At 36.3% G+C, this 25,224-nt stretch overlaps 1 protein-coding gene across 1 annotated transcript in view; it reads left to right on the top strand.

Annotated features, from left to right (window-relative positions):
* Positions 1-25,224, top strand: part of Dlgap1 (DLG associated protein 1) — an 865,098-nt gene that overhangs the window by 101,264 nt on the left and 738,610 nt on the right. Inside the window, exon 2 of the mRNA XM_052192730.1 lies at positions 14,059-14,219. The gene's annotated coding sequence lies outside the window, so the exon portion shown is untranslated. The remainder of the gene's footprint in view (positions 1-14,058; positions 14,220-25,224) is intronic.

Raw genomic sequence — 25,224 nt, 5'->3', positions numbered from 1 at the left:
GATGCCCTTGGGAAATATCTAAGCTATTACTGTAGCAAGGTGTATAAATATACTTGATGAAAGACATTGGAGCTATTCTCTGGTTTGGGCCTCTATAGAGAACTGCTACTAACAGGATATGGATTTTTGTTGAAACATAAACTTTAATTTCTCAGGGAAATGCCCAACAGCATAATTTTTGGGTTGTATGATAACTGTATCCTTCATTTTATAAGACACAACTGTGACTTTTCCCAAAGTAGCTGTACAACATATGGCTACAAACAATGTATGAGTGGCCCAGGATCTCTACTTTTATGGTAACTAATTTTTTTTTTTTTTGGTGTGGTTGTTTTTGCTATTTCAGCCATTCATTCTGATGTGCATGTTAGGAGAGATTTCATTTTTTAATATAAAAAAAAAGGTGAGGAAGCTTTCTGTTTCTCCAGATAAATTTTTAGGTAGTTTAAAAAGTTGTTCAGAATTCTGGTGATAATTGTTTAATACGGTTTCCCACATGGTTACTTCAGTTATGGTCATTTTGTAAATCTGAACATCCAATAGTGTCAAACTCCAGACTAGTAAAAGGGCAAATATCTTCTTTGTCCCAGAACCACATCTGTTCAGCCTGTACTAAGAATAGCCAATGGCTACTGCTGATAGATCTGCTTTAGAGGGTTGTCTCATTCACCCCTGAAAAACATATCTGCTAACTAACTAGGTACTACTCTCTTCAGCCTCTAGAATGCAAACATACACTGGTTAGCAGCACCCAACCATTTAAAAGTTGGACCTTTGGGATTGCTTGATTATTCATTTATTTGTCAGGGAAATGGAGAATATCTGATCTCAAAATGCCAAAATGTTGATGCTAGTTAATAATATTAAGTACATTGAGCTGAACACCCAAATTCTGGATAGGATAAACTGTATGGAAACACAGGGGGGAAATGTTTATATCTATACAAATTAATGTAAAAAGAAATGATGCATTTTTTTCCATGGGTTCATGGTTACTGTATATATTTATGCATAAATATGTATGTAGTACGATATAATATTCTTTGTATTCTTTCAAGATTTCCACATTTTTAGAATTAAAAACTTTTTTATCTGAAAGCATCTTGTTTCTGTAAGCCAAGTTTTTTCATAAAAAAACCCCTAAAATACAAAAGGCCATAGAGGGCTTCATATACAGAGGCAGAACTTAACATATGATGGAGAAATCACACAATTTTTCCAGGTACGTGAATTTGCAGCCTCTTGGTAAACAGGAGGCAGCTTCATTACAATTGTTTTGTTTACTTCAAGGTTCAGTCTCAAAGCTGAGTGCAGTCACACGACTGAACAGATGTAGCAACTGCGCCTCAAGTCAACTTGGGAAGAGAAGAGAGGTTCTTAAGGATGTGTGGCTATCTGACTCGATTCTGTGGGAAGCCTTTAGTAAGAGCCAACTTCTCCCTTGAGACCTACAGGGGAGGAAGAATGACTCAAAGTAAAATGTGACGTGAGTAGCTGTATGTTCTGTGGTTGGTAACATAGATCTTCAACTCTGTCAGCTACTGATTTATGGCAGATTGTCAAAGCAGAGGCATTGCAGACAGCAAGTATGCTTGCTCCAGAGTTTTCCCTATTTCATGAGGTGATAGGTGTGACTATGTACTTCTGATGTGGAGTTCTGTCCAGAAAACTTCTTTGGAAGAACATGAGAAATACCAATAACCTGGTTCAGGCTTGCTGTACCCCATGGGTTGTAAGTGTTGAAATTTCCTGTGGTTGGGATCTCAGAAGTGACCTTAAACCCTAAGAATTTTCATTTGCGTGTATAAAGTAATGGAGGGTCATAAACAGAAAAATCCTTGCCAGAAAAGTAGTAACTTAGATAGGAATACAGTTCAAGTCCTTTCTATGAAAGAATTATTGAAAGTGTATGAGTTAACACCTCAGGGAGCATTGAGGACAGAACTATGTGTGATGACATTGGGGGTAATGGGATAATAGCTTTTCTTAATATAAATGGAAACGACAAGGTATTAGGAATGGTTACGTGGGCAAGAGGAGAAACTGTTCTATAATGGAGGCTACTTGTTAAAACAAACAAGGAGCATGGGACATTTGTCTCTGGGGAAAAAAGCACTGACATTCACAGAGTAGGTATTAAGCAAATGCTATGGGGTTGATAAATAGGAGTTCAGGGGGAAAGAATCAGGCCATGCAGCAGAGAATCAGTGTTGAGTTTGCAGAAGCATGAAGGAATAAGATGATAGGGGGTAGGGGGCATGTGAGATTTCTCTGACATCAGAAAATTTTTGCAAGAATAATATAATGGACCCATCCATATTGCAGATAGAATTGTTACCCAGGAACCTGGAAATCACCTATCCTTGGGTTGAGGTCTTAACCTACATTTAGAAATACCTTTCCGAGAGGGTCTTTCTAGACAAAGAACCAAAAGGAAAACACCCAAAAGCTTAAGAAGCATTTTAATGAAAGCAGTGTTCAGGGGAGGGGTACTGTGCCTTGTAAGAAAGAACAAAGAGAAAAGTTGAAGGAGAAAGAGATCAATTGCCTCAAGGCTTTGTCCATTGAGCCTTTTCGTGTGTTGGAATTAAAAAAAAAAAAAAAAAAAAAAAAAAAAAAAAAAAAAAAAGTGTTCTGCCCAGAATAATGAAAGCCTCTGGATCAACAACTCTTCTCTGCCTGTTTGGGCTAAGTTAGATAAAATGAGGAAAATAATCCATTACAGTCTAATACTGTACATTTTAACTTTGTAGTCAGTAGCCAAAAACTCATTGGTGTTCAAGAGGTAAGTGACTTTATTAGTTAACAGAACTTTAACTTTTAGTATGTATTAGCTTTGGACAAGAAAGGAGCAAAGAGAGTTTTTCTCTCTCTGCTGATTTGCTCTTTAGCTTTCATTAGATTTAGACCTGGAAAGAATCGAGTTGATGCCAAGTTTTCTCTGGTTTTGCAGCCAGTTTGAGGTCCTGCTATTGGCTCATCTTTGAAGACTGGCAAGCTCCAAGCTGTCTCTCTTTCTTTACAGTGTAGCAGTGACCAGCAGCTGAAATGTCTTATTGAACTGATAGCTTGTGGATGTTCTGAGTGCCTCTTTTAAGAATCTTCTTTCTCTCTCCCTAACTTCTGGCCTAACCTGACATAGGCACTTCATTGTACTCTTGACTGTAAGGTTCACAAAACAACAGCAAAAGGGAAGGAAGAAAGAAAACTGGATGTGGATGTGCAGCCTTATTTTTGATGAAGTCACTGATTCAAATAATTAGCTTGATGCTGTCCCTGAAGTTGTTCAAACTTTCCTAGGAACAACTGTTGTGTGTAGTTTTATGGTCTACCACCTTTGTGCTGGGAAGTGACCATGCTTCCAGCCACCACCCGGCTTCTCTTGAATCCTTACAGAAAAGATACACACACACACACACACACACACACACACACACACACACACACACACACAGAGAGAGAGAGAGAGAGAGAGAGAGAGAGAGAGAGAGAGAGAGAGAGAGAGAGAGAGAGGAGTTTGTTCCTTTTCAACTTGCCTTAGGACATAATTGCTGGGTGTTACTATCTCCACCTGGAAAAGTGTGCCCTTAATATTATTTCTATCTCTGCTCCTCCCACCTGCCCTAAACTAAAGTAGCTATTCCCCCCTATCCCCTAACAAACATCCCTGACCACCTGCCTGTAGTAGTGACCACAGGATCTTCCTAACCTCACATGCGACTGTCTTCTACTCTCTCCAAAGCATGGCACAAAAACTCTCTCCTTCCTTGTATCCACCTTTTCCTTCTGAGACCCAGAAGTCTCACCTGTACCTTTCACCCAGCAGTTGGTTCCTGGCTTTCTTCATCAACAGATCAAGAACCAATTGGGGAACAGGACCTTGGCATCAGAACCACTCCCTTCAAACAGCAATATGTCATTATTTCATGAATGATCCCCTTCTGTCAAACATTCCAATACCACGTTTTCATCCTATATTCACAAATAAGGTGTGGCCCCTGTGATAAAATTGTATGTTGTTGCAACAGAAAGAATTGCACTTAGATATTTCAAAAACGTCTAAGCAAACATATTACCACATAAAATCATTTTCTTAAAAAGCTAAGAATAATTCACACAAAACATAAAATAATAAAGTTCAGCCCCGTGTTGCTGCTTAGATTAATGACTCCATTTGCAGCATTGCCTTCGTGTAATGAAACTAATTTTTTCGTGAAGCTCCTGATACTTTGACAAATGATTATCTGTTCAGACTCAATCCCTACTCACAAGGAATCAGAGTAGTTGCAACATTGAAGGCAAATTGTAGTTGTTGGTTCTGATTTTATTCTCCATATTTTGATATGCCATGATTTTAAATTATTTTATTGTGTTCTATCTTCTTAATTAGAAGAAGAAATGAATTCTTGCAACTTAATATTAGCTAAGCTTTGAGACAGAATGAGCTAAGATTTTAAAATGTCTAATAAAATTATTTATTGCAGAACTAGTAAAAACTTACAAATGTGACCCTGGGTTACATCCATATGGCTATTTTTATAAATTCTTACAGACCAGAAGACTCCTCCCCCAAATATGCCAGGCTTAATTTTCTGCTCCATGGAGCACAGCTAGTGTGCTAGCAAGGCCCTGCGACATTTTCCACAGCTCAGGTTGCCAACCACTAGAAGCCTGTGGCAGTACTTAATCTACAATATACAAACTGACAATTGGTGAAGAGAGGTTTATGTAATTCTTGCTAATAGTGCTCACTGGTGATTACATCACTGCCAGAGAATCCTAAAGACTGGACTGGTTAAAGATGAGACATTGCCACTTTCTTCCTGTGATGAGTCCTGATACACCCCTTCAACTCTCTGCTTCACTGACTGCTTACAAAACCCTCTGATTTTCTGCTAAATGCCAAAAATAATAAAGCATTTTTGAGTGTGCTGCCTCTAGTGTGTGTGAAGGCTGTGATTTCAATCAGTATTTCTACAAAGTGGCCTATGTTCATTCTAATGTCTACTGAAGATCATTTATTAAAATAATGGCATGCCTGGATTCTAAAGATGTGGTAATCAGGTCAAATCTATAATCTGAAGAATTTATAATGACAACAGTCAGAGTCAATGGGACTGAAGAACTTTATGTCTTTTATGGGTAGACTATATTTCAGCATAGAGTTTTCTGCAGTGTCATGGCCATAAATATATTTCTATAGCCAAAGGCTGTTAAAGTTTGAGGGAAGTGTGGTTGTTCAACAGTAACACTTCAGCACCTTCAGCATGTTCTAAGACCTGTAAATGATTCTGTATGTGCACAGTAGTAACTCATTTTCTTAGCAGTGCGATGAAATTGAATTATAAAGAAATAACATTTTAGCCAGCTGGAACATGTTTCCATAATCAAACTTAATGTTATATTAATTTATACGAAAATTGTCAATGTTCTGTTGTGTCCCTATTGCCTTGATGTGTTATTAACTTTAACAATTAAAGAATGCATATGTTGATATCTGTCCATGTTAAGATACTGCCTTAGAGGCCCTTTGGGTGGGGTAGAGAATCACAAGAACCCTGAGCATCCTACATTCTGTTGGTTGAAATTGTTATCTGCATGACTGAAGCTCATATTTGTTTGTAGTGACAGATTCAATTATTTTTCTCAGTAGACTGTGAAGTCCCCAAGGGTACTGTGTATGATGTGTTGAAAAGAAAGCCTCTGCAGAAAAAGTTAAGAGTGGGTATTATTTAAGAGACTCAATTCCATTCATTTCAATACATTCAAACTCACTAATTGGTGGCTGGAGAAGAAATCTTCAGGAAATTCTGACATTTTATAATAATTATGCAAGACTAATGTGATTGGCTTTACTTTTCAAATCTGTAAAATAACTTTTGAAAGGACACAATTCCCACAAACTTTGTACCTTTACCAAATGTCAGAATAAGCATAACTATGATATAATTGTAAAATCATGAATGTTGATGTTACTTATACACTGCTTCAGATGTTGCAATCATGATACACTTGTTGTATTTCTGGGCTTTCATTTATTCTCATGGCTTCGCCCTTCTGTGACTTAGTGAACTCCCTGAGACCTTTTGTTTCCTAACCATGATGGTGTAAGAATGCTGGCCATTTGCTTTGAAGAATGTCCCTCAACTGCTTCACAAAGTTTTCCTTTCTGGCTAAATTCTGGTTATTTATCTTTTGTATGACTATCATGGAAGGTAAGGTGTGACCTCAAGAGATTCAGGAGGCTGAGTTGTCTGATGTTCAGGGAGGTAAAATTTGTTCATTTGGTTGATGTGGAGAATGTTACTTTTTTTCACTGCCAATTTACATTTTTCCTTCTCTCTAAGTGTCTTGTGGGAAGACTGCCTAGGACTAATATCCTATTTCCTCTTGTTTTTTTTTCTCACTTTTTTTTTACACCCAGAAATGATCCCTGCCTTCAAAACAATTGATAATGTTTATGGGAATGTTATTGTCTTTCCCATTATTCTTTCTGTACTTTTCCATTTGAATTCTGCTCTGAGAATGAGTAAGTTCATCCTCACATATTCAGTTGGTATCTCTTCTACAAAATAGACTTTGGGTATTTATTTTATTCTGCGCACACTGCTCTGGACTGAGCCATTGGGAACACACTTAGGTTGGGTCCTTTGTTTCTGTAGTGATATGCTATTGACGTTTGAGTTCCTGTTCACTCTCAACACAAGACCTTGCACTCTCATCTTGCTGCTTTCCCTCTTCTTGTTCATCTCCATTATGTTCCCCAAATCAATTATTACCTCTGAGAAACTCCATTCCTTGGCTGAAGAGAGATCATTGGAAACAAAGGTCAGGACAATAAGTGTGCTCACTGTGGTGCAGCCACTGACTGGAGAGAAAATGTGTAGACATGCACCAAGAAGCACAAAACTCCACGGGTCACCATTCTCATATGAAGGTGCATGTTAGTATCATAATAATGGCACGATGGGGCTATTTCTAAACAGTTTCATTTTATTACATGCTTTTAAAATATTACTAGGATTCAGTTGTTGTACAAAGCAATGTGATATTTCACATTTTCATAGATGCTGTTTTCCTTGCTCACTTCCTTCCCTCAGGTAGCTTCTCTCTTATCACCTCTCCCTACTCCTAATCTTTGCCCATCTCTTCCCAAATACTTTCTATTTTCAGACATTGTTATTGACTTATACATGTATATTTGTCATTCTGAGTCTTGATTACTTTAATGATAGCTAGATCCTTGAATTTTTTCCAAATGACATAATTTCTTCTTATCTATGGCTAAACAAAACTCTTAGGGATGGAAGAAATGAAAGGAGGGAGGGAGAGACATTGAGATGGAAGGACATAAGGAATGAGGGACAGAAGGGGGGGCAGATAGAACCCAAGGTTTCATTCAGTGATAGACATTGCAGCTGATTCTGTAATGTCATGGTTACCAACAGTGGTGGATTGGTATGCACATATATCTGAGGAATGGTGACTTGGGTTCCTATAACTATATACCCAATAGTGGAGTATCTGGATCATACAGTAGCTTTTGAATGCTTTTATTTTATTTTTATTTTATTTTTGATTTTTACAATGGGTATTCTAACTTACAATTCTACAACAATGCATAAAGCTTCCTTTTCCCATATACTTACCAACATTTATTTTTTTGTATTCTTCATGATTAAAATTCTTACAGGTAAGGTGCAATGTCAGTGTACCTTGAATTTTGTTGGTGTTTAATTGTGTTGAACATATTTTATACACGTATGGCCATATGTAATACTATTTTGAGCTGTCAATTTGCTAATTTGTTGGTTGGGTGTCTGGGGGATGGGTACTTGAGTTTAGGGGGTCATAGTATTTATTATTTAATAGATTAAATATTGGCCTCTATCAAATATCTGGTGGCCACAGAATTTCTCTTATTCTATAGGCTGTTTTTATTATTTAATATATTAAATATTGACCCCTATCAAATATCTGGTGGCCACAGAATTTCTCTGATCCTATAGACTTTCTCTCTACTCTCCCATTGCTTCCTGTGCAATCCTATTCAATAATTCTTATTAATAATTTTTTGGGCAAGTGGTACTCACTTCAGGGATTTTTGCCTATGCCCACACTGTAAAGGGTTTTCCATTTATTCCAGGAGTCGTGGCATGTGCTGTAAAGTGTTTTTGTGGAACACTTTGACAGTGGCATAACTTACATCCAAGTATTTGATCCATTTTCATAACTGATTTGTTCAGAGTGAGAAACTTCACTGCTTTTTCATAAATACATCTAATCCATTGCACAGGACTCCAGTGCATCATAAGGAACTTTCACAATTATAGTCTTATTCCACTAGGATAAATAAATCTTTATTGAGAGTATGGAGTGTGTGTAAAGATCTTGTTATGTGCATATGCATAAAGATCGTGTTATATGCATATTTCTTGCATATGCAACAAATAATGTCCCTAAAAGTTAGTTTGGCTCCATTCTTTCTCAAAGTGTGACTACTTATTTGTAATGTAAGATCAGTGAGGCTCTGAATTTCTGAATTCTATATGCTAGCATCTTGATTGTTTTAATATTTGATGTTTTCTGTCTACTTTGTTCTGGTTCATATCACCCATGGGTACAAATGTCTCTCCCTTACCAATTCAGTTTATCTGCTTGCCTCTTGTCTATTTAATTTTCATTTCAATATGTGTACATAGATGTCTATAGAGTAGTTTCTTAAATTTTTATTTCATTTATTTCAATAGTTCCTATGTAACTTCTCATTATTTTTTAATGTCTGATGTCTTCATTTTTCTGGTTGGTTTTTGTTTTGCTTATTTTGCTGAAGTTCCTTTTTATTTATTTATTTTTTTGAATTTTCTTTTTATTTTTCTATGTGTTATATTTTTATATACATTTCAAATGACTTCCCCTTTCCTGGCTCCCAACTCCTCAAAAGTCCCATAAGCCCTCTTCCCTTCCCCTGTTCCCCTATCCACCCCTTCTCACTTCCCTGTTCTGGTATTTCCCTACACTACTGCACTAAGCCTTTCCAGAACCAGGGGACACTCCTCCATTCTTCTTGGAGATCATTTGATGTATGGATTATGTCTTGGGTATTCCAAGTTTCTAGGCTAATATCCGTTTATCAGTGAGTGCATACCATGATTGATCTTTTGAGATTGGGTTATCTCACTTAGTATGATGTTCTCCAGCTCCATCCATTTGTCTAAGAATTTCATGAATTCATTGTTTCTAATGGCTGTATAGTACTCCATTGTGTGTATATACCATATTTTTTGTATCAATTCCTCCGTTGAGGGACACCTGGGTTCTTTCCAGCTTCTGGCTACTACAAATAGGACTGGAATGAACATAGTGGAGCATGTGTCCTTATTGCATGCTGGGGAATCCTCTGGGTATATCCCCAGGAGTGGTATAGCAGGGTCCTCCAGAAGTGACTTGCCCAGTTTTCTGAGGAACCACAAGACTGATTTCCAGAGTGGTTGTACCAGCTTGCAATGCCACCAGCAGTGGAGGAGTGTTCCGCTTTCTCCACATCTTTGCCAACACCTGCTGACTCCTGAGATTTTAATCTTAGCCATTCTGATTGGTGTGAGGTGAAATCTCAGGGTTGTTTTGATTTACATTTCCCTAATGACTAATGATGTTGAATATTTTTAAAGATGCTTCTCAACCATCTAAAGTTCTTCAGGTGAATCCATCCTTGTACTAAGCTCAACTCCAAGTAGATTAAGGACCTCCATGTAAAGCCAGACACACTGAAACTAATAGAAAAGAAACTGGGGAAGACCCTTGAGGACATCAGTACAGGGGGAATGCTTTAAGATCAAGAATTGACAAATGGGACTTCATAAAATTACAAAGTTTCTGTAAGGCAAAAGACACCATCAAAAGTACAAATCGGCAACCAACAAACTGGGAAAAGATCTTCACCAACCCTTCATCTGTCAGAGGGCTAGTATCCATAACTTTTAAATTTACTAATTAATAGACCCTGCTATACTACTCCTCGGCATATTCTCAGATGATTCCACAGCATGTAATATATACACAGAACAGTATATACAAAGAACTCAAGAAGTTAGACACCAAAAAACCAAATAACCCTATTTAAAAAAAAATGAAGTTCCTTTTTAAATAACCTGGGTATTGATATTTAAGTTTTCTTTTTCTGATTTACTTTTGTTATTTCCCCTTTAGCTGGAAATTCAGTTTGTTATTTTCATCATTTCATTCACCTTTGTAAAGGATTTAATTCATCCACACACAAAAATAACTCAATGTTTAGCTCAAGCAAGCAAATTTTTTTCATGAAAATAAACTTGTCATTTTAAAAATTAGTGTATTTCCCTCAAGTCTTGAGGTATAGCCAGGCCTTGAGAAATGTGTCTGTCATACCATCTCTGGAGGTGGGGCCTACATGATGACTGGTTCAAGATCAGCAAGTGTTTTTTAGCCAATTACTGTCTCTAAACTAAACAACACAAAATCAAAACAGTAAAAATAAAAATATTTAAAGTAGGGGAGTTTGAAAAATAGAAGAATTGACTTGGGATTTTGATGGGTATTGCATTGAATCTGTATAGTGCTTTAGGCAAAATGGCCATTTTAACTATATTGATTCTACTGATCCATGAGCATGGGAGGTTTTCCCATTTTTTGAGGTCTTCTTCCATTTCCTTCTTCAGAGTCTTGAAGTTCTTGTCATACAGATCTTTCACATGTTTGGTAAGAGTCACCCCAAGATACTTTATACTGTTGGTGGCTATTGTGAAGGGGGTCATTTCCCTAATTTCTTTCTCAGCCTGCTTATCCTTTGAGTATAGGAAGGCCACTGATTTGCTTGAGTTGATTTTATAACCTGCCACTTTGCTGAAGTTGTTTATCAGCTGTAGGAGCTCTCTAGTGGAGTTTTTTGGGTCACTTACGTAGACTATCATGTCATCTGCAAATAATGATAGTTTGACTTCCTCCTTTCCAATTTGTATCCCTTTGACCTCCTTATGTTGTCGAATTGCCCGAGCTAGTACCTCAAGTACAATATTGAAAAGATAAGGAGAAAGGGTGCAGCCTTGTCTGGACCCTGATTTCAGTGGGATTGCTTCAAGTTTCTCTCCATTTAGTTTGATGCTGGCTACCGGTTTGCTGTATATTGCTTTTACTATGTTTGGGTATGGGCCTTGAATTCCTGTTCTCTCCAAGACTTTAAGCATGAAAGGATGCTGAATTTTGTCAAATGCTTTTTCAGCATCCAATGAAATGACCATGTGGTTTTGTTCTTTGAGTTTGTTTATGTAATGGATTGCATTGATGGATTTCCGTATATTGAACCAACCCTGCATTCCCGGGATAAAGCCTACTTGATCATGGTGGATGATCGTTTTGATGTGTTCTTGGATTCGGTTGGCAAGAATTTTATTGAGTATTTTTGCATCAATGTTCATAAGGGAAATTGGTCTGAAGTTCTCTTTCTTTGTTGGATCTTTTTGTGGCTTTGTAATCAGCGTAATTGTGGCTTCGTAGAAGGAATTGGGTAGTGTTCCTTCTGTTTCTATTTTGTGGAATAGTTTGAAGAGTATTGGTGTTAACTCTTCTTTGAAGGTCTGGTAGAATTCTGCACTGAAGCCATCTGGTCCTGTGCTTTTTTTGGTTGGAAGTCTTTCTATGACTCCTTCTATTTCTTTAGGCATTATGGGACTGTTTAGATGGTCTAGTTGGTCCTGATTTAATTTTGGTATTTGGTATCTGTCAAGGAAATTGTCCATTTCCTCCAGATTCTCCAGTTGTGTTGAGTACCTGACACACCTGAAAGCCCTAGAACAAAAAGAAGCTATTTCGCCCAGGAGGAGTAGAAGGCAGGAAATCATCAAACTCAGGGCCGAAATCAATCAAGTAGAAACAAAGAGAACCATTTGTAGGATCTGATGATTTTTTGGATTTCCTCAGTTTCCGTTGTTATATCTCCCTTTTCATTTCTAAGTTTGTTAATTTGGATACTTTCTCTGTGCCCTTTGGTCAGTCTGGCTAAGGGTTTATCTATCTTGTTGATTTTCTCAAAGAACCAGCTCCTGGTTTTGTTGATTTTTTGTATGGTTCTCTTTGTTTCTACTTGATTGATTTCGGCCCTGAGTTTGATGATTTCCTGCCTTCTACTCCTCCTGGGCGAAATAGCTTCTTTTTGTTCCAGGGCTTTCAGGTGTGTCATTAAGCTGGTAATGTATGCTCTCTCCATTTTCTTTTTGGAGGCACTCAGGGCTATGAGTTTTCCTCTTAGCACTGCTTTCATTGTGTCCCATAGATTTGGGTATGTTGTGTTTTCATTTTCATTGTGTTCTAAAAAGTCTTTAATTTCTTTCTTTATTTCTTCCTTGACCAAGGTATCATTGAGTAGAGTATTGTTCAGTTTCCACGTGTATGTGGGTTTTCTGTTGTTTCTATTGCTATTGAAGACCACTTTTACTCCATAGTGATCAGATAGGAGGCATGGGATTAGTTCTATCTTCTTTTATTTGTTGAGGTCTGTCTTGTGACCAATTATATGGTCGATTTTGGAGAAGGTACCATGAGGTGCTGAGAAAAAGGTATATTCTTTTGTTTTAGGATAGAATGTTCTCTCTATATATGTTAAATCTAAGAAACAGGGCAGAAATAAAATACATTCTGAATTTGCTGATTCTTAGTTTCTTTATTTGTAGACCAGAAATAAAGACATCTCTATGGATAGTGAGATGATTTCTAACAAATACCAACCAAAGGTTTTGTACTGTATTCTCAGTAAATACCATAATCCTCTATAGCTTTTAAGCAACAAGAGTTGAGAGAGAAAGAAAGGAAAGAGGAAGGAAGGGAGTGAGAGAGATTTTGAGATAGCCAAGTCCAGTAAGTTTCCAATAAATAGCACACAGTGCTTAACTTAGGGCAACTTGATTGTGTTTCACAGGTGCTGCACAGAACATGAACGGTTCTCCCATAGAGGTCAGCTACTTGACTTGACTGTCATAAAGTGGGAGGAACCCGGACCATAGGCAAAGATCCCACTCTTCATTTTATTCAAAATACAGAGTAGTGTCCTCTTATTGATACTTGTACTTTTTATTCAGTTTTAGTTTTGCATGACTGGTAAATGGCTAAAATACTGAATAGAAAATTCTGGAAATTAATATTTCATAAGTTTAAATTTACTCTGTTCTGAGTAGCATGGTGAGATGGCATGCTGTCTTGATCTATCCTGGCTGGAATGAATTATGCCTTTGGTCACGTAAACCATGTTCTGTATGACACCCACTTTTGACTACTTAGAAATCATGGAGTAACTAATTTCACAGTATGTGTGACAGGAGTAACATTTCATTTACATAATCATGGCCCAAAGCTCAAGTGAAGTGATACTGGAAGTTTTATCACAGTATACTATCATAATGACTTTATTAAAATAGTAACTTTTAATCTATCACTTTATCTAATGTATAAATTGAACTTAGGTTAAGTATGTAAATGGATAACTATAATAATAGTTCGCTATTATCTTAGGCATAATGCATATATTGGTGATGTTAGAATTATTGATATATTATTTATAGTTAACACATAAAACAGAGAACATTGTTGACTACCCTAGCCTACTTGCTAAAAGATAGGCTATAGGAGTTGTTTTGTAGATATATCCTTTAGGACTGGCTCTACATCTCTGCATTTTGATCTCTACAGATAGCATATAAACTGAACTGGTTATATCTGATATGCATAAAGACATGGATGAATATAATAACAACTAATGAAAAAAGAGGCCATGAACTTGTGAGAGAACAAGGGGAAATATAAAGGAGGGTTTGGAATGAGGAAACAAGACAAATGTAGAGTTATGTAGTTAGATTATAATCTCAAAAATAAAAGAAACAGTATAAAAAATCAAAATTTTAATATGTTCAAAAAATGACAAGCTAAAGTAGCTGTATGGTTAAATGAGTGGCCATGTGGCAAGAACAGCATTGGCACTCTGTGAACAGACTCCCATTCTTATTTTTTTTCCAACCACCTTCTCTGTTTCAGAAAACTGTGGGTGATATTATTGGGCCACTTCTACTGACTGCTATTCAAACCTTCTCCTGAGACACTTTCTTCAAAAGACCAGCACACATCCTGCTTGCCCAGATATAATGTCAGACTAATGGAGGTCTTCTTGAAGTGACTACATAGTTTCACCAGGACTGGTAAGAACTTTACAAACCTTAAAATGTCATACATGACATTATATTTAATGTCATGACCTTTTCTGAAGTATTTCTACTTTTTTATTGATTGGGAAGACACACATTTTTAAAAAGCTTTGATGCATTGAATGATATCTTTAGTGGTATTCTAGCAAACACTCATTTATTTGAAAGAATTTTAGTACACACATAAAATTTTGAGACAGAGTTAACATTCAGTGTAAGTGGGATTTCCTAACAAGCATTCTTCCTTGTAAACATGTGGTACAATTTATGAGACCTCTAATTGCTATAGTCTGTCTTGGTTTTACCTCTGTAAAATCAATGGCTGTAAAATGGGAAAGCAATTTCTCTAAAATTGTCTGTGATGAAAATGTGTGTTTTATAATTACTTATATGCAAATTCTTTCCAACCTGGGTTTCTCTCCTCATTTTGCCAGTATCTATAATTCATTTCCAAACTTCTTCCTTTAGGTTTGACATATTCTGTTAAAATATGTAAAATTACCAGATACTCTGATCAAGGTCAACTTTCAGAGAAATGGGGCTGCGAAAAGACAAAGTTGCAACCAGATGGTAGAGCAGGAGTCTTTACTGTAGGGACTCCTGAGTGAGAAGATGAAGATGAATAAAGATAGCTCTGCATCTTCTAGGCATACAGTGGCTTCCTGAGTACAGAATCCTGGGGGTTAAAAACCTGTGATGGCTCACGACATGAAACCAACGAGTAGACAGATGTTAGGACATGGAGACCATCCAGAGTGTTCTCTTCTCAAACACACCCATTATTCTTCATCTCTCCTATCTTATACTCTAGACCTATATCAGTGCCTGCGAGACATCAGAAAACAACTGACTTTGTAGATAAGGAACAATCTCCTGAGGTTCACATTCATTTACAGTGTCTGGAAATTTTTCATGTATTTTGTGGGTGATAGCAAGGAGTCATTTCCCCAATATTTTCTGTAATAAAGGCCTGGAAAATGAGATCTGGGATGTTGAAGGTATATGAATGCCATTGTTTAAAACATGGTGACTAAGAATAAAGTTTCTTGAAAAAAATTAAGTATTTTAGTTACAATTTGGACCCTGCTACCTTCTGGGCATGACTTCTGGGAAGTTTGGAAAATTAAATAAACTAATATATAAATAGAGTCTAATAGTAGGTCTGATAATCATGTTCAATCAATAGGCATAACTTTATTAAGCCAATGTACAAATATTTAAAATAATGTCTTAGGCTAATCTTGTTCATAATTTTTTATGAAGACATAAGTTTCTATTCCTAAAACCATATTATGATGAATATTATTAACTTTCACACAGCCATTAGCAGTTAGAACACATTACTAGTGTTTTCAAGAGTATTACAGATTTGGGACTTCTAAATCTGATGAACATATGTCTGAAAACTATAATAGTTTAGATTTTATCATTGTTCCTGTCACTGTGTACATCTTGATTTACTGAGCAGAGTATCAAACTTTTCTAAGTCCCCCTGTTTTTGAATCAGGAACAGGAAGTTACTTATCCCAAACCCCAGGAATAGTAAATGTTCCAAGGCATAGGGCATGACATCAAATTAAGTCATTCAGGTTAGGCACAGAGAATATTAACCATCCTTGTTGTTAGAATTTTTGGATATTCAGCCTTCTCTGCTGTGATTGCTTATGTGGTTATGCTACTTGGCTTTACCGAAGTAGGTCTCATGTAGCTCAGGCTATTCTTCCATTGCAGGTGTTTATTGTCCAGCATTTGTTGCAAGCTTTTAATCTGTGACACTGAGAGCATAACATCCCATAATGTTTTTTGAAATGTTTGAAATTTAGGTTTTGAAACATGATACTTCATCATTTAGACCCGTAGTGTGGTATGTTCAGCTTAAGCAAATAAAAAAAAGTAGAAATCTCATCTTGTGGTGCTACTAAATAATCTCTCTGGAAAACTACTTCCAAATGTAATCACTTCCAGACTAAATTATAAAACATTGATTTTTTTTAAAAGTTACCTTACTCTTTGTTTCTAAATGGCAGATTTTCCAATTCTATCTGTATTAAGAACATTGAGACAACTGACTGTCTTCTGAGTCATCTGCTAAAGAGTCAGTAAGCAGGATGCCTCCACCTTGTACAACCCTTCCTCTAATGCTCTGATTTGGCACTCTCTTCTGTCTACATGGTCTTGAACACCAGAATCTGGCTGTGTATTATAACTTTAATGCCAGATCTCCTTTTGTTTATGATTTGCCACCACATATGTGTTCTAAGAAGCCAAAACACTTGAGTCCACATCTCATGCAATGGTTTGTCATACATCATGCAAAACTAAGTAAAGGAATTCTGGGAAACAATAAAATCTCATTTTAGATTTTTTTCCATTTGATGTTGTATATTTGTTTCCAGTACACTTTTAAGTAAATTAGTTACAGGAACAAGCAGTAGTAGAAATGGTATACTATATCTACAAGACGTGTCTTGAGATTTGTGGCTAATCATTAAATATAGTAATCTTCACTAGTGCTAACTTACCTGTTTATGTGATCTGAGCCTATGCCAGATTATTTGCGACAGGAGCAATGAATTAAATCATTTCATTGAATCATATAGAACTAAGTAGAACATACTTTCTTTTAGTGTAGGCGATAAGGGTACATGAGACCATCTGCACAAAATTACAAAGATAAAAACTACTTTCCATGAGAAAAATTATTCCATTTAATTTTACCTATATAAAATATTTATTTACCAATGTTTAAAAATGTAAAAACTTATAGAGTGTATTTTTATCTATATTACTAATTCTAGTCTATTATGTTCCTAAAATATAGATGGCCAACCTAATTAAAAGATTTCTGAACATAGCAAGAATTAGGGGATATCAACCATCAACATTGTAAAAACACTCACTCACAAATTAGAGACTCAGTACAAGCTATATTCAGAGATATGGCCTGTGAGTTCATTTTAATTCTGTAGACTGGAAAGGAGAATTCATATTTAGTAATTCAATTCAGGACATGATATGAGCTGAGTCCAGTTTGGAGATTTTTTTTTAACATAATGAATAAAGTAACTTTCTCAAAGTCATGCCACCAAAAAAAATGGAGAGACAGGCAGAGATAAGAGAGCTAGAAAGACAGAGAGATAAAGGGCAGTAAGAATGCAAACATCTAATTTTGATCAATACCAAGTTTCAATAACTTAAACATTACAGCATGCTTTTCATGTCAATGATCTATAAAAGATCCTGAGATAAGAGTTTCCTCCCATACAAGGTTCAAGGGAAATCTTTCTTGAGTTTTATATCTGACAAGAATATGTTAATAGTAAGTTTTTCAAACACTATGACTAAAATATTGTTTCTAGAGAAGAATTGAGTGATCAGAGTAAGGCTGGAGAAGAGGTACAAAAGAGAACTTCACATGAGCAGATGACTTTCAAAACATCCTACTCTGTCTTCTATGAATAAAAACTACACTACTTTTTGATTCTATAGAAGAAATAAAATATTTCATATCAGTGGTTAGTGTAAGTTCCAGATAGCCAAATTATTATGGCATTCACTGGGTCCATTTTTATTCAGTATTGATACCGACTGCTGTTATGTTCACTGATAATCCAATTGTCTTATTAAGATGCTAAGCATGATCCTACCTCTCCACACAACCAGATCTTGCACATACATCCCTTTCTAGCATGATATGTTTTCTAACCCTCCCATCTACACACATTCCTGAATCTACCAGATCTGAATTGTTTCCAACATTCAGTTCCCACTGCTTAATCTAATCACTTCTAGATGCACTGCAAACAAACTCAAGGCTCCTGCAGGACCTGTCATGCCTGTCCTCCAACCCACAGGCCACTCATATGTCACATCCAAGGTCTCTAACCAGCTTTTCACTCTGATGATATAGGCTTGGATACAGACTCTCATCCTGCATATCAGCTCATTCCCTTCTGTCCACCTGACTCCATTCTCCTGAAGCCATGTAAACCTCTAGACTCAACCTACCTGCTCGTCTTCTCTTCTGCCCTAACCAGCTCTATTCCAATCAGATACAGAAGCAGAAAGAGAAGTCTACATGCCCAGATCTCATCACAAAATTGCAAACAACATGAAAGATCAAACCAGTATCTTCCCTCCAAAATCTACCAGTAAGATTTACCTAGCTGAACTCCAGGACACATTTCTTTTTTCTTTTTTTTAAAAAAAATCATAAACTTTATCAAAAAATTTAAGGAATTTGAAGAGGTCACAAAAAGTAGCGCATTGAAATTAAGAAGTAAGAATATAAAGAAAATATAAGCCCAGGTGATTTCCAGGAAAACATAAAGCCTATGGAAATGACAAAGACAATCCAGGTCTTGAAAAGGGAACACTGAAGAGGACTCAAGCTGAAATTAAGATAGAATTAAAAGTTTAATAACCAAGTAAAGTGACTAAAGCAGAAGAGAGACTATTAGCACTTGAAGGTAGAGTATCTTGAACAATTTAGGAGGAATTATGAGGTTTTTAAACACAAGAAAGGGACACATAGGAATATGGGACACTATGTAAAATCAAACCTTCAAATCATAGGTATATATGAGGGAGAAGTTTCCTAAGTCAATGGCATAGACCAGCTCTTCAACAAGATCAGAAAAGAAAATTTCCCCAAACTAAGGAAAGACATACAGACATAAGAAGTGCACAGAACACCAATAGAAAAAAGCAGAACAGAAAATTTCCGCAGCATACGACAGTTAAAACACTCATTAGGAGTAACAAAGAACACAGAGTGAAAGCTACAAAAGGAGAAAGAAAGCAAGTCACAAATGAAGGAAAACACTCCTGAATGACAACTGATTTCATAATTGAAGCTTTGAAAGTCACAGACACTAAAACAATGCATTACAAGTTCTAAAAATACATGGCAGCTAAGCTAGACTTATATGTCTGGCTAAATTATCTGCCATTATTGCAAGTTGAAAAAATGCTCTGCCACATAAAAATCCTATCTATCTATCTATCTATCTATCAATCTATCTATCTATCTATCTATCTATCTATCTATCTATCTATCTATCTATCTATCTATCTACTATTCATCCTAAACAAATAGAAGTAATATTTCAGGCTAAAGAGATAAATGGACATATCCAAGAGACTGTGAGAAGAAATACAAAGTCTTAATTATTAAACCACAGAGTATACTGAGAACACAAAAAAACATCCCCAAAACTCCACAACGTGTTGACAACACTTACACATTTCTATAACATTTTTAAATAATTGACTATCAACCATGACCAAGTTGATTTTATCCCTGAATTTCAGGCATGGGTCAACATTCAAAAGTCAATCACTGTAATAATCCATATGAATGGACTTAAGGAAAGATTTACATACCCATCTCATGTAACTAGAGAATGAACTAAAGAATGTAGTATTAGAAGGAGCATATCTAAACATAACAAAATGTATATATAAACATTTCACGGCCAATAGCATCCTAAACGAATAAAGAGGAATTTGAACTAATCCCACTGAATTTGAGAATTATGTAGAACTGGCCACTGTCACTCCTTTTCCATACTGTGCTTGAAGCACTAGATGAAGTGATAAAACAAAAGAAGGATATCGATGGGAAATATGAAGTCTATCCCTGTTTCTAGTTAATGTTATGCTATGCATTAGAGATCTCAAAAGTTCTACCAGAAAATCATCTAGAAATGAAAAACAAATTCAACAATGTGACAGTATAATCATTTTGAACAAATAAGTTTCTTTTCTTTTAAACCCATGATCACACAGAGAAGGAGATCATGAACATATTCTCATTCACAATATCTAGAACTGAATCTAACCAAGTAAAATATGGCCTTTACAATGAAAACTTTAAATCTCTGAAGAAAGAGATAGGGAAAGACACTCTGAAATAGAAAGGCACCCCATGCTCATGGGTTGGTAGAATTATTATTGTGAAAATGACTATCCACCAAAGCCATTTCCTAGTTCACTGTAGTCCTACTCAAAAGTCCTATCTCATTCTTAGAAGAAACAGAGGGTAAAAACATCCTAAGACAGATAGCCAAAACAATCCTGAAAACAAGAAAAAACTAAACAAACAGAAAACAGTGCTGAAAGGATTAGCATTTTATTAGTGAAAATACTTGCCAAGAAGATCGTCCAAAAACTTTTTTGACATTTTAATATTTATTTTAAACTAGAATCTGGTTATATGTGAGGAAAAATGACTATTATATTCAATGTAAGTAAAGTAAAGCAAGTTCAGGGAGGAAGGGAAGGAGAAGGAGGGTTCTATGTGTCTGTGTGTCTATGTATCCATGTGGCCTTGGTCATACTCAGACCCAGTACTTCTCACGTGTTGGGTAAAACCTCTAACACTAAGCTTCCCCTAACCCCAGTAGATTCACTTTGTAGGAATGTCTGAGCATTAGAATAGTTTTCTCTTTCAAACCTCTCTAATGCATCACTGAATAAAACAATTTAATTTGACAATTTTTTGACATTAGCTACATAAAATAGTCCATGTATGAGACTATTGGCAGTGCTACATGGGGACTCTTGTTAGATTAATGTTAAGGGTGTAAATACAGACTTCTATTCCGTCATTTATAGAATTATAATGAGACCCATCTGGTGTGGACTCTATATTATACATAGTGGTTATTCCTGTATGGAAGTTAAATGACTCTTCTGTCTACTCTTACATGGTTGGCCTCACTGTAGAACTTGTACAGGGTACATGTTCAGCTTTGACTGTCAATATGCTAAAATTAAATATTAAGTCCATGTTGGATGGCTGAGTCTTGAAAGTTTAGACATCCATAGCATTGCTATCTGTGAAGTTTTTGATATCTAAGAAACCCTGACTGGCCTCAGATTTGCTATGTATGCCAAGCTGTCTTTGAACTCACAAATATCCAACTGCTTCTGCTTCCCTAGTGCTATGATTACAGATGTGCACCACTATGTCTGACTTCTGTCAATTGAAATTTAAACAAAGAATAATTTTAAACAAAGGATCAGTCTATGATTTTAGTAGATATGATAAATATATTTAATGAAATATGAGTATATGGTAGTAAATTTATTATGAGATCTTTAAATATAGAGAACCATGGTCTGTCTTAGACTCTGACCCAGAGCAGGGATTGCTAACCACTACACCTGACAGAATATACCAGACAGAGACAAGATAATGTGGCTCCTGTAGGTCCAACCAAGGCAAGGTATTTGCCACATTGCCCCCTACCACACTGAGGATCTCTGTTGGAAACTTTTCAGTGGAGCTATTGTGTTTTCCACAGTCCACGGGGTAGAGATCCCTGCGTGGCATTTCAGTCTTTATAGATTGTTCCTTATATTGATTTTTAGATGGCCCAAGGGCATATGGAGAAAACACATTTTCTTCCAGAAGAAGAGGCATTTTTACCTAAGCTCCTAAGGTCTCCATGCTCCTGGTTTCATCAGGGTAATTGGCAGACAGGGATAATCTCTGAAAACAGTGAGAATAGAGCCTTATTTCCCATTTCTGACCAACAGGGGATCCGGCAATAACCTTTGACCTCCAGTTTCCTCCAGCTCTGCTTCACCTCCTGTTATCTGGTAGAATGGCATACACACACACACAAAAAAAAGTTTTCTATTACAAAAACAAAATGAAAGGTATGTAGAATTGACGAGTTTCCAGTTTTAATGCATGAACCATATTATTATATTGTCAACAGAAAATATGTAGATATAAATGAAAATGTGTCCCTGAATTATTAAAATTGATAAAGGAGATGGTAATTTATGGTGCTGAGGTCAAAACTAAGTCTTGTCTGAGCCCAAAGTTCAGGCTCTTTTCTACCGATAACACATTCTCATGTGTATCATAAATCTATGTTAGTCAGTGTTTTGAGTCACTGTGACCAAATACTAGAGAAAAGGAACTTACATGAAAAATATTTGTATGGCTTACAGTTTTACAGTCTATTATGGCTCAGAGTGTGGTACAACAGAGTAGAAACAGAGAAAAGGAGAAATGCTTGAAGAGGTGCTGCCAAGACTAGACTCCAGTGACACAACCCAGCCTTCTACTTCCTTGGCTCTCTCTCATATTTTCCAGTATCTTTTGTTCAGCAAGAGATTATCCAATTATTATATTAGAGTCCCACATTGCTACTTCTCTCTGTAAACAGCATCACAGACCACACCTTTCTCCAGCCTTCTCTCACCCCAGGCCGTGAGAGTTCTGAATAACTCACCTCACCATTGGTCTGTAGAATGTCAAATGAGTGCTTCTTTATGAATTGGGCACTCAGCACTGTATACACTGTTGAGCCTGTGTAGTGAGTTATGGTTAGAGAAAATTTAAATACACAAGCATCTTTGAAGTCCTGATTTCAACTTGAGGCTGTTTATATCTAATACATGTTTTAATCAGTGTCTTAGTGGACTGTAAAATGTTGCAAAGGTGATTGTCATAGGAATTGGTAATTTGCCTAATAATCTATGAACTTATTCTCCCACCTTAAGAAATGCTGCTTTCCTTGATGTAAGATTGTTTAACTTTATTCATTCAACTTCTTTCCCATGTGTTATGTTGTTACTTCAAATGATATAAACAGCAGTTTGTACTTTCCTTGTGAATTTCTAGAGGCACACTGCTGTGATCTGCTGTGCTGGTATTCTTACTAGTTACTATTCTTAATACTTGGGAGCAAGAGGCACTCAATATAAAAGACTTGGAATGATGGATGGATAAATATAATTGATGCTCATGGAAAGGACCATTTAACAAGCCACTGTTACAATGAATAGGAACAGACAGTATTTTTACATTTTAAATCCAGATAATCCTGTGATTGTTACACTAATGTAATGAAGATTCCTTGAGACTTTCTGGACTTCACAGCTCCTGCTAAAGACAGTGCGGAAATTGGTTTATATTTTTCTGGTGATTGTTCATTATCTTGAGTTCAATAGAATGATGGATGGACATTTTATTTTGTAGTTTTCAACTATCTTAAAAATACTTTAGTGTTTCAAACACAGATAATTATTAAAGACTCTACCAAAACAAAGAAAAAGTTTGAGGTGGTAAATATGAAGTGTGAACTCTGGTAGAAGATAAGATAGAAAGGATGATGCAAGGTACATCGGGATAGATTTTCACCTCAACTGAAAACAGAGGAAGATAGCCTGGTCTAAGGAAACAGACCATTAACAAACATTCTGAGTTCTCTAGTGATGTCTTATGAGAACTATCAGTTTATACATATATTTGTTTCATCTTTGAACTGGGTGGTAGTTTTCTTATTATTCATGATTGACATTTAGCATCTAATAATACAAAGGTTGCTTAAAATGTGTAATTCTTGAAGAATAGTAGTGCTAAGAAATTATCTTTGGAAATGAATGCTTATAACTGTCTTTGTGATAGTTCAAAATTCTATTAACTATGATAGTTGAAAGTTTGTAGATGTAAGTAGCTGTTATCCTCACAGTTTCCCAAATATCAAGTTACCAATCTCTGTCTTTATGCATATCATGATGGTAGCCTGCTTTATATGTGTTCAAGGCATTTATGCTCTGAGATTTAAAAAGGAAAAAGAAATCACTACAATTGTTTAATTACAATTGTTCCTTTATCTGCTTTATCCAGATCAACTCTTGATATTAATATGCAATCTAAAATAAGAAGAGCTGACACTAAGTTTTTAATTATCCATTGACCCAGCTGTTGTGCAAAAGAATATTTAGTGTTGTAAGATGATTTTGTTAGGAGGAAAATAGGCCTTTGGTGTGATAATTAAAGAATCTTTCATTAAATATTTTAATAGGAATTTTCCAGCCATTTGGATAGCTGATTTTAGCTTTGACTAAACGTCTCTATCTCTTTTATTCTTTCAATGAATCTCTTCTATCTTTGCCTTTCTACCCTCAAGCCTATCTTTTACAGATCAATGGGCCCAAAAGTATAATTTCTATAAACATTTTAAATTGATCATACAGAGCTATGTAAATTGCTTTCCTTATTTCCATCAAATTACATAAAATACTTGACAAAAGGGGTTTGAGGGAAGATGAACTCATTAGATCATACATAGAGTATGCATCCCATTATGTTGGAAAGGCACAGTGGAGGCTGGTCACAGTTCATCCTCAGGAAGTACCACAGATGTTCCAACTCAAGGAATACTCCCGCCCACATATAGCATGAGTCATTCCACCTCAACCTACCAAAATCAGAAACTCAGTAACAGATGTGCTCAGATTTCTTTTTTCTAGGTGATTCTAGAGCCCATCAAGTTGATAATATATCATCAGAACTGAGGCCCTGTGGACTGTGGTAGATTCCTGAAAAATATCAGTTTCTTTCTAATCAATTGCTTGTATATAATTCAGTAAGCAGTAATGGAAACAATATGTTTTTGAAAAAAATGGGAACTCCTATTAATGCAAATAAGTGGTTAAACTACCTAACAGGGAAGCTAGGAAATAGGATGTTGCCAACCCCTACTCGTCAACATACTAGGATGTACATCCTGCAGTAGGCATGTTGGCCTGGTTTATATTGGTGGCTTTTATGGAATAGATTAAAATCTCATGTCTTTCTTTTATTATTATTTTTATTGTATATTTTTTATTTACATTTCAAATGTTATCCCCTTTCCCAGTCCCCCACCCTGGGAAACCCCAGTGTGTTTCTCTCCCCCTCCCCCTGCTTCAATGAGGGTGTTCCCCTACCCACCTACACAGTCCTACCTCCCCACCCTCAAATTCCCTTACACTGGGGCATCCATTGAACTTTCACAGGACCAAGGTCCTCTCCTCCCATTGATGTCTGACAAGGGCATCCTCTGCTACATGTGTGGCTGGAGCCATGGATCCCTTCATGTTGGTGACTTAGTCCCTGGGGGCTCTAGGGGATCTGCTTGGTTGAACACAAGGCCATCCAGAGACTGCCCCACCTGGAGATCCATCCCATATACAGTCACCAAATATAGAC

Source organism: Apodemus sylvaticus, chromosome 9 (genome assembly GCF_947179515.1).
Source record: "Apodemus sylvaticus chromosome 9, mApoSyl1.1, whole genome shotgun sequence".
In the NCBI taxonomy this organism is placed as follows: Eukaryota; Metazoa; Chordata; class Mammalia; order Rodentia; family Muridae; genus Apodemus; species Apodemus sylvaticus.
Note: the sequence above shows the minus strand (reverse complement) of the source record. Positions and strands in the feature narration are given on the sequence as shown.